Source organism: Macrobrachium rosenbergii, chromosome 48 (genome assembly GCF_040412425.1).
Source record: "Macrobrachium rosenbergii isolate ZJJX-2024 chromosome 48, ASM4041242v1, whole genome shotgun sequence".
Lineage (NCBI taxonomy): Eukaryota > Metazoa > Arthropoda > Malacostraca > Decapoda > Palaemonidae > Macrobrachium > Macrobrachium rosenbergii.
This window is the reverse complement of record NC_089788.1, coordinates 9942459-9953001: the sequence shown is the minus strand read 5'-3', so window position 1 is coordinate 9953001 and position 10543 is coordinate 9942459.

Below are 10543 nucleotides of genomic sequence, written 5' to 3'. Positions count from 1 at the left end.
TTTTGCTGGGGAGATGGCATAACCGAAAGTCGTTTTTTTTAACATAAGCTACACTAGGCCCGGTTAATGTTGGTTGTTCTGTCGTAGCTTGGAGAAACATTTTAATGCTAGAACTGCGAACGTGTATCAACAATTAAATAATTGCTTTTGATTTATTGTAGGCAGCATAAAAAATGCAAGGTTAAGAAACCTATGTAAACTTCATATCAGTTTGTAACTCATGAGTGGTGTAGACGACCCATCCAGCATCAGTACAGATAAGGGTAAATTCGCGTCGTTTATTTGTCTGAAACCGTAGACTCTCCAGATTTATATTTAGGAGTCACATAATTATATAGTATTCATAACATTATACCATATAGCCTACTTCGTCACCGAGCTCTTGATGAGCTAGCTTTGCATTGTGACCTTATGTCAGTGCAGGGGGTTTTCTTAATTTGCTCTATTTTGTTCATATTGGTAACATTATAAGCTGTCTCTGTTAGTTTCATGTTATACGGCATAAGGGAAATACTGTGCATGAATATTGTTGAGTATTATAGGTATTTGGAATAATTCTAGTAAATTATGCATGTGATATGAACTATGGCTGGTTAATCAGAAGATATAAATGGTGATAAGGTGGAACATTATGAACGCGTGGTAAAGAAGATCATAATTTTACGATGACTATTTTTGCTTATTTTTTTTTATTCATTGATTTATTTATTTATTTACCAAGGTTGTTTTTCTATGAAAACATAAGACATCGACCTCTAGATACACGCAAGAGTTATATTCTTCCAAAAATGTAACTCGCTCCGGCCAAGATTAGGTCCCCGTGATTGGTCGGATATCCCCGTGCAAATTCCTTCCTCCTAATCCCGGTGAAGATCTCTCTCTCTCTCTCTCTCTCTCTCTCTCTCTCTCTCTCTCTCTCTCTCCCAGTTGTGAGGTTCTCGGAACTCAGAACCACCGAGGATGGAAAATCGATTTGTAGATGCCTCGTGTTTTTCTTCTTCTTTTCCCTCTCGCTCTTCTTCTTCCTCTTCTCTTCCTCTACTTCTTCGTTCTTTTTTCTGCGTCCTCTTCTTCTTCTTCTTGAGGATTTGTGGATTCAGTTTCTTTATTTGGCAACTCATCATTTTCTTTGCTATTCCCTCTTAAAGACTTTGTTTTCTCTTTCATTTTTCTTATTCATCTTATCAAGAATGATGTGTAGGTGGTGAAATTTCAGGAGAGAACCCCAACGCAAACATATTCTATCCTTTCTTCCAACTGGCAGTGTGCCTCTCTCTCTCTCTCTCTCTCTCTCTCTCTCTCTCTCTCTCTCTCTCTCTCTCTCTCTCTCTCTCTCTCTCCGAAACGACTGTTGCCCAAGAGGGATCATCTGGTACACTTGGAATAAGTCCGGTAGCATAAGACTCCGGGAAAAGTAAATGTTGTACTAGGAGGGGAAAAATAAATGCATTTTTGATCAAAGAATATTGTTTTTTTTATTTTTGGAAGGTGGCCCGGGTGTAAGCGGATGAGGGTTCGAGGACTCGGCTTATTCATTCAGACATTCGCCTTATTAGTTAGCAGTTGCAATATTTTGAGTATAGGATACCACATATATCCATCAAATGCAGTATATTTTCAATTTTTCATTTTTTTCCCCATGGATAAGATACGTTACATGCCATTAATAATATAATCATCCTGTGGTATAACTTTGGCAGAATATTTGTGGTTACAGTTACAGCCCAGGATAGGGATATAGGCTATATGGAAATTTTTTGTACAGATTTTATTCTGTGATTTCAACCCCCTCTTTTTCTTGACCCACGCAAAGGAGCAAGTACTTGGACGAAATAAAATTGATGTTGGTCATTAGTGGTGACACAGGCACAGTGTATAATAAAAATAATTTATTGGTTTTATAGTGCCGGTAATTCTGCAAATGTTGTTACTTCTGAAATGGTCAGAATGTTCACAGATATGAAAATTGGTTTTTTCATCCATTAAATGTGGGACCGGAAGAGAGAGAGAGAGAGAGAGAGAGAGAGAGAGAGAGAGAGAGAGAGAGAGAGAGAGAGAGAGAGAGAGAGAGAGAGGAAAATAAGTAGTGTGTCTTAAAAGTATTGAACTTGACTTGGCATTTTGATATCTGATTGGTATGATTTTGTTTCTCTTTCAGGTTTTTTTTTTTTTTTTATAAATTTTCTTAAAAATTATTTTCAATAGGGAGGGCGATATGAGTAGAAACATATGGTTTAGAGTTTTGAATACGTTAGAGCTTGGTAGGAGAAATTTGTTAAGAAGAGCTGAAAAGAAATTGAAAGACCAAACAGAGAACCACCACTGAAGAAGACCAACAGGACAAAATTTTAATAGATAAAATTCTAGGAAGGAGGGGGCCAAGTAAAGGAGACGGGGGCGCGGGGGCAGCAAACCACAACAGGAAAATGTAATTTGGAGAGAGCATTTCCCCGTATGACGAATGCGTAGAGACCACAGTAATGATGTTAAAACAATCATTATGGTCAAATATAGAGGTTGATGGGATACCACCGAGATACCGAATGATTGCCAACGATAGGCCGCAGTCGTTAAGGCAATCCTCACCCTTCGGTATTGATTGCCGTGAGGTTGCCCTTCACTTACGGGAACTCATTCTTCATCCTCGTGGGAGGGCATTCAGTATGTTTTCAAACGAAATCATCCTCCGGTTCCAAGGGTACATTCTTTACCCTCTCATGAAGTCATTTAAAACTTTCGCAAGAGGTGATCCATTTACCCTCGGTTCTCATTACTCATTCTCACGGGAAGGCGTGGTTAAGGCATTCTTCTCTCTAGTCTGGGGGACTGAGAGAAGGAGGTCTGGAGGTGTTAATGCACCACCACCAGGGATAGCAGGAGAGCCTCCAGGGAGGTATGAGGTAATCCTCCCAAATCTTTCATCTTACAAGATCTGCAGTTTTTGGGGGGGAAATGATGAAGGAAACCTCATTTTGAAAAGGTTCTTGGTTGTCGATTTCCTCTGAACTGGAATTTTTCAGGTGATTATTCAGAGGAGTTTACCAGTAATTCCCTATATTGCAAATTGTACTTTGACGCGGAATTTTCCACCCTAAAGTCTTGATGACCATAGCCGTTGCGACACCACATTCCTGAAGTCAACCAATACGTACCTAAGCTCTCAAAATTTTGAGGGGTAGCTAAAAGATCCCCCATATCTCGGGGAGTTACATCTCTCACGTCCCCAACACTCACCCACTGATTCCCTACATAATGTCTTTTAAATCTCCCCTCACCTGGGGACGGAGGTCGTCTCACATTGACCTGAGAGGACCTGTTGCGTCTGCTCGGTATGATGGGAGGAACCCTCAGTTGGAATTGCTTTTCATGACATTTGATCTCTTTTTTATATTTATTTACGTCTATTTGCTTGGGGTAACTCATGCTATCATTTTTATTTATTTCTGTTATTCTGTCTTGTAGGAAAAGTACTGAGTTCTTAATGGACCCTTTTCATAGGCGATGACAACGCTTCATTTAGAAACCAATAGGGTATAGGGCATTGGCAAAATGGAAAAGCACGGGCATTTCAGTATCGTAGAGAGGAAGCCTTGATCAGGCCACTGATAGGTTTCAGGGTAATTATCTGGCTTTCTGAAAACTTTAATGACTTGTTCATTTAACATTTCATTATTCAAAAGCATCACCAGAACAATTATAATCGAATTGTGAATTTGAAATACCGGTAGTGTTTATTTTGCCCTCATGATACGCATATAAATACAGATCTGGCAGGTAGAAGTGCTGTAAGATTTAATCTCCTCCCATTGGCGTTTCTTGTTAGGACGTTTGCCAACGGAAAACATATATAACCTTTAATATTCTCTATTATTTTATTGTTGCCTGATGTTTTATGACGTTCGTCCCTCCTTCTGCCATTGAAGATTTGTCAGATACGTAATCATCTAATTATACCGTTTTGTTGGCAGCATAAAACCATTCATATAAATGTCAGTTAACTATCCACTAGAATAAAGCATAGTAACTTGCCTTAATTTTAGATGCAAAAGAGAATCTTTAATACATAATAATACCTAAGTAGTCTGGAGAGGTGCAGGCAAAGAGAATGATAAAAATGAGTTTGCTGTGCATAACAAATAAACATAAATGAGCTTATAATTAAAAACTGCTTTCTTGCGCTACCTCAAAATTATGTAAAGGCTGCACCCTCCTTAGGAATCTTTAATGTTTCCAGGCATAACTCTGCATTGCAGAATTCTGTATTAAGGCCTGTGTTGTTGGTTTTGCTTGAGGACAAATAACCTAAATCTCGTTACTTTTTTAGTTTTCTGTAAAAGAAAACTATCGTGCCGGCTTTGTCTGTCCGTCCGCACTTTATTCTGTCTGCACTGTTTTCTGTCCGCCCTCAGATCTTAAAACTACTGAGGCTTGAGGGCTGCATGCAGATTGGTATGTTGATCATCCACCCTCCGATCATCAAACATGCCAAATTGCAGCCCTCTAGCCTCGGTAGATTTTATTTTATTTAAGGTTAATGTTAGCCATAATCCTACCTCTGGCAACATTATAGGATAGGCCACCACCGATCCGTGGTTAAAGTTTCATAGGCCGCTGCTCATGCAGCATTATACCGAGACCACCGAAAGATAGGTCTATTTTCGGTGGCCTTGATTATACGGTGTAGCGGCTGCACAGAAAACTCGATTGTCCCGAAGAAACTTCGGCGCATTTTTTACTTGTTACCCAATATGTTTGTGGTGAGTTTGGAGCTGTTATGTTATGAAAAGTGTTTCATTCTCGATCCTGTATGGTCACTTTTTGGGTTTGAGGCCAGAGCTTTCATACAAGACTGACAAATTTATAGTTTTTCCACTAAAAGCCGTTTCCCCTCCTTAGTTAGGGTAACTTGACATTGCAACCCCTTTTAAAGTGACTTCGTCTGGATTTAGTCTTGGGGACTCAGCTTTGCTTAAGTTCGCAGTTCGCTGATAGAAAGACCAACCTGTTATATATTTATATATATATATATATATATATATATATATATATATATATATATATATATATATATATATATATATATATATATATATATATATATACATATACTGTATACCTGTATATACTCGTATCTATATTCATGTATATATATGTATGTGTGTGTATGTGTTTGGGTGTATGGCATCATACGTATGAATGCCCTAGCGTTGTGGTGTTTGAAGAACCCCGTTTACGACATAATGAAAGATTGAATCCTCTGAAGTCTCTCCGTTTTAAGACCCCAGGCTGATTAGCAGAGGGATGACATCATTCAAGCATCGGGCTTAATGTTGTCAAGAGTAGATAACGTGGCGAGATTAACAAGACTAGACGGCACATGGATGGCAGGTTGATAGCCTCATTATCTCCTGACAGGTAAGCATGTTGATGGTCTCATTATGTCATGACTCGCAGGTAAACCAAGGGGGGTGGGCAAAGGGAGGAAGGGGTGAGGGTGGTGGGGGAGGAGGGATTCTACAGCTGTCAACTTCTCAAGTTTTGACTATTGCACCTATTGTGGTGCGTGATGCTTGCTGTAAATATATATATATCAATGTATATATATATATATATATATATATATATATATATATATATATATATATATATATATATATATATATATATATATTATAGAGAGAGAGAGAGAGAGAGAGAGAGAGAGAGAGAGAGAGAGAGAGAGAGAAAGAGAGAGAGAGAGAGAGAGAGAGAGAGAGAGAGAGAGAGAGTTTGACATTTGTTGATTCTTAGTAAGTGTTCATAAGTCACATCCTAATGTAAGTGTTGGTATTTGATGGTGTTTAGATCGACTGGGTGAAATTTTCTTACAAATAGTTAGGTATATATATATATATATATATATATATATATATATATATATATATATATATATATATATATATATATATGTTTGCATAATATATATATATATATATGTATATTTATTTATTTATGTATAATATATATATATATATATATATATATATATATTATATATTATATGTTAGTGTCTACTATTTTATCTAAAATTTCAACCAGTCGATCTAAAAATACCCTCAAATACATGTATATATATACATATATGTATGTATGTGTGTACTGTAATACATATATTTATATGTGTGTGTACGTATGTATGTTTTTATTTATTTATGCGTATACTCGAATGTGTTTTTTGTGTGCGGAACGCAAGTAGTTTTTTTCTCTTTTGAAGGGGAGTTAAAAAAAAAGACAAGTTACTTCTGCGAAGTAGCTGCTGAACCAAGGATGTAACCCTAGTAAAAAAAAATCTTCCAGAACCTCAAAGACCTCAGTGGTTTTAAATACATACACAGAAGCCTCATTAGTAGTTTCCCGACCCCTGCGCACTCGTAGTGCCACTCACTACTATCTTATACGCTTGCTCTTTTTGGAGAGTTAGGTTCTTCATTTCAACACCTACTTCACTATCTAGCCAGCCCCCACTCCGCCCCCCGTCTCTATCTTCCATCTAACAGTTGCAAAATTTACACTTTATTCAGGCCTCTAGTCTTAATGTTCTCTGCTTGACCAAACCACCCAAAACAAATCTTCATCTGCTCATGTGTGGTAACCTTTTCTTCCCATTTTCTTTATACCTCCAACATTTCTGACCCTTCTTACTCCAGTATGATATGGAAGTGATTCTTCTGAACAGTTCCACCGTGCATTTTACCTTAACGTTCAGCATTCTCACATCACCTCTATAAATGCGAGTTGGCTGAAAGTACCTTTCATACATTTCAACTTTTACTTCCATGGCCACTGCTCTTCTCTTCCAAAGTTTTTGAAGACTTTCTTCACCCGTTTTGTGATTACCCACTTCCCTCCTTCTTCATTTATCACTGAGATTTGATTAATAACTAACCCATACAAACTGACCACTTGCAGTTTAATCCTCAGTCATGCCAACATTCTTTGCTGGTTTGTACTAGATTTCTTGGACAGTCGTAATCTTACTCCTCTTACCATCACTTTCAACTTATATCTCTCACTGACAGTTCGAAAATCTGTCACATATTTCTGCATCTTCTCTTCACCGATGCTGAGAATATCATCTCCTGGCATTAGCTCCTCCAAGTTCCACTCCAGACTCCTCTTATTTCCCTAATTTTCCTCATCACTCCATTTATGAAGTAAGACAGCCGTGGTGAATGACACTCTTCTTGCAGACCATCATTTACACCAGGTCAGTCCGTCTTCATGTAGCATTCTAACATAAGCGTTGATTCTGTCCTTCGCAACGTATAAACTTTTACAACACGTATCCGCAACAAAATCTACATCCTATTGCTGTCGACCCTCTCAAGGTTTTGTTATCACTGTGTTTTCCCTTTTGCGTCAGGGTTATCTTGCAATTGCTTCTTCGTAAACGCTTGATCCTGATACCATTCATCTCGTCGAACCACACACACACTGCCCTACCCTTATGAATCTTTATTTTATATATAATACTTGTCTTTCAAAACACTTACCTTATACTTTCCCAAGGTGTACGTAACCTCTCTCACTTTTCCCTTTATGCCGAGGAACAGTATTTTCACCTGTCCTTTCGGGACCTTCCACGTAATCGTGTTTAGTGTGTCTTAGTGTGCAACATCTGTATATGTAGATAAATAAGAATTCAATGAAATAATTCGATAGATAAAAATTTTTTTCTAGAAAAAGTTGTTGTGGAGTGAGTAAACATTTCCCATCTGATGTGGAGAGAGAGAGAGAGAGAGAGAGAGAGAGAGAGAGAGAGAGAGAGAGAGAGAGAGAGAGAGAGAGAGAGAGACTTGCAACGGCAGGATGAGGATGAGGGAGAAGAGGCGGACCGAGAGTATAAATGTAAACACTGGAGATTTGAAGAGTGCCCGGCCAACTTCATGCATGAAATATGCGCCAATTCATTTTTACGGAGCCGTGCGTGTTTGTGCGTACGTGCGTATCTGTCTGTGAGTTTGTGACTGCGGTTTTGCAAGTGTGTACGTATTAGTGCCCGTGGATACCTGTTTGTTATTTTATTATGAGAGTGCTTACGTTATTGTTGCATATAGGTCCTATTCTTATCTTCGTTTTAATTCTGAATTTGACTAAATAAATTCGACGATTTCGAAGATATGGCTTCCCCTTGATTGGGGGAGGGGGGGGGGAGGTTATGGAGGTTAGGCAGGGCGGGGGTGTTCCGGAAGTTCCAGAGAGCCACCCATGCCTTTGCAGTTTGCTTTGTCCGAAATCTACAATACCACAAAAATCACTGAATGGATGGCTTTTAAGTGTTTTGTAAATATATCTCGATATTTGGTTGGTCAGATATCCCCCTGGCCAATAGTTAAATTAATAAACTTACTTTCGTTAAGGTGGGTAAGAGTAAAATAGAAAGAAAACTTATTCTGTCAAATCATGGTATGGTTTTCCATTACGATAAACAATGGTAAAAACATGTTTATGAAGTAATTACCTGAATGTTCTGTAAATATTGCTATTATATAAAAACGAACCAACTCACCGAAGACATGAAAGGTGAACTTTGTTTAGAACTTATGAATGGTATAGATGAAATATCAGAAAGAGGTATGAGAATTATTGTTGGTGGTAGGAATGCGAACGTTGGTAGGAACAATGAAGGCATCGAGGATTTTTGGCAAGAAAGGCTTGGGAGAGATTGCAAACTAAATTGGGTGTACAATTTACTAGTTCTTGAGCTGTATATAATTTGGTATGGTGCTCTTTGGCAACAAAGGATCCATAAATACGCTTGGGTATCCCCAGATTGAAATATAGAAACCAAATAGCCCACTTAGCCATTAATCAAGAGAGAGAGAGAGAGAGAGAGAGAGAGAGAGAGAGAGAGAGAGAGAGAGAGAGAGAGAGAGAGAGAGAGAGAGAGAGAGAGAGAGAGAGACAGGAATTTCAGGAGTTGTAAAGGAGCAAATTTCGTTGGTGATCAACTTTTCATTGCCACTCTAAAGCTAAAATTAAAAGCCCCACACTGAAAAATTGGCATAGTATATAGATTTAATATAAAGTTTCTTGAAAGTAAACATCGCCAGGCTTTTGCAACTGAATGCCGAAATTGAACTGCTGTTCTCGAAGCCGTATCTGGAGGAGTGTGCAATGACTGTGGATTGATTAAGCATTAAGAAAGAAGTACTGGATTGCTGGGTATCAAGACAGAAACCTTAGAGAGTAGATGAGACGAAAACAAAAGCAAAAGGTGCATGTAGAAGGATAAAAAATCAAACCTAGGTAGTGAAGAGAAATGAAGATCGAAAAGAAACAAGTAAAAAATGCGCCGAAGTTTCTCCGGCGCAATAGTTTTCTGTATAGCCGCTACAGCGTGTAATCAAGGCCACCGAAAATAGATCTATCTTTCGGTGGTCTCGTTATAATGCTGTATGAGCCGTGCCCCAAGAAACTTTAACCACGGCCAGATGGTGGCCTGTCCTATATCGTTGCCAGAAGCACGATTATGGCTAACTTTAACCTTAAATAAAAAAAAAAACTACTGAGGCTAGAGGGCTGCATTTTGGTATGTTTGATGATTGGAGGGTGGATGATCAACATACCAACTTGCAGCCCTCTAGCCTCAGTAGCTTTTAAGATCTGAGGTCGGACAGGAAAAAGTGCGGACGGACAGACAAAGCCGGCACGATAGTTTTCCTTTACAGAAAACTAAAAAGAGAGCACAACGGGACAAACAGGCTGATGATGTTGACGAACCCTTATATTCAAGGAGTGGCGTTAATGAACTGTGTATGGATGAAAACGCAATGTGAAAAATACCTGTCAAATGAAGGGTCGATCAGTAATATATAACACCAGAGGAAGAAGAAAGACAAAGCTGGGCTGAACATTTTTGTGAAAAAGAGTTATGAGGGAATAATTTAATTGGTATTCCAGTGCAAAGGAAATCTACAGGGTAAACACCAGACTGTGATGGAATTACTGTAGAGATGATTTTAGCTGCAAGTGAAATAACACCATGTGTAATAACTAGGCTGTTTTACAGAGTATGGAATGAGGAAACAACCTGATGATTAAGAATTTAAATCATAAAAAAGCACCAAAGAGAGGTACCCTGACTGAGTGTGATACCAAAGAGGCTGTGTACTTATGTCAGCTGTAATGGAAATATTTAGTATGCTGATTCTCAGTAAGCTGGAGAAAGAAATTGATAAAAGGCTTAGGAATGTAGCAGTTGTTTAAGAAAAGGTTAGAATTGCACAGATCAGTATGTATATAGAATTTAAAATACCCTTCTGATGGCTTTTGTTGATTACGAGAAGGCATTCAACAGCATCGACAGACCAATATTATGGGCAGTCTTGCGTCTCTATGGCATTCCCGTGAAATGTGAAAGCCAATAGAAATGATCCATGCACGAAGTATTGAGGTTAAAGGTTGTTGTTGACTGGGGCTTTCAAATGAATTTCCAGTATATAGCGGGGTGCTAAAGGGGAATGTTATTTCCCCTTTGCTGTCTGCCCTTCATGTGGATTTT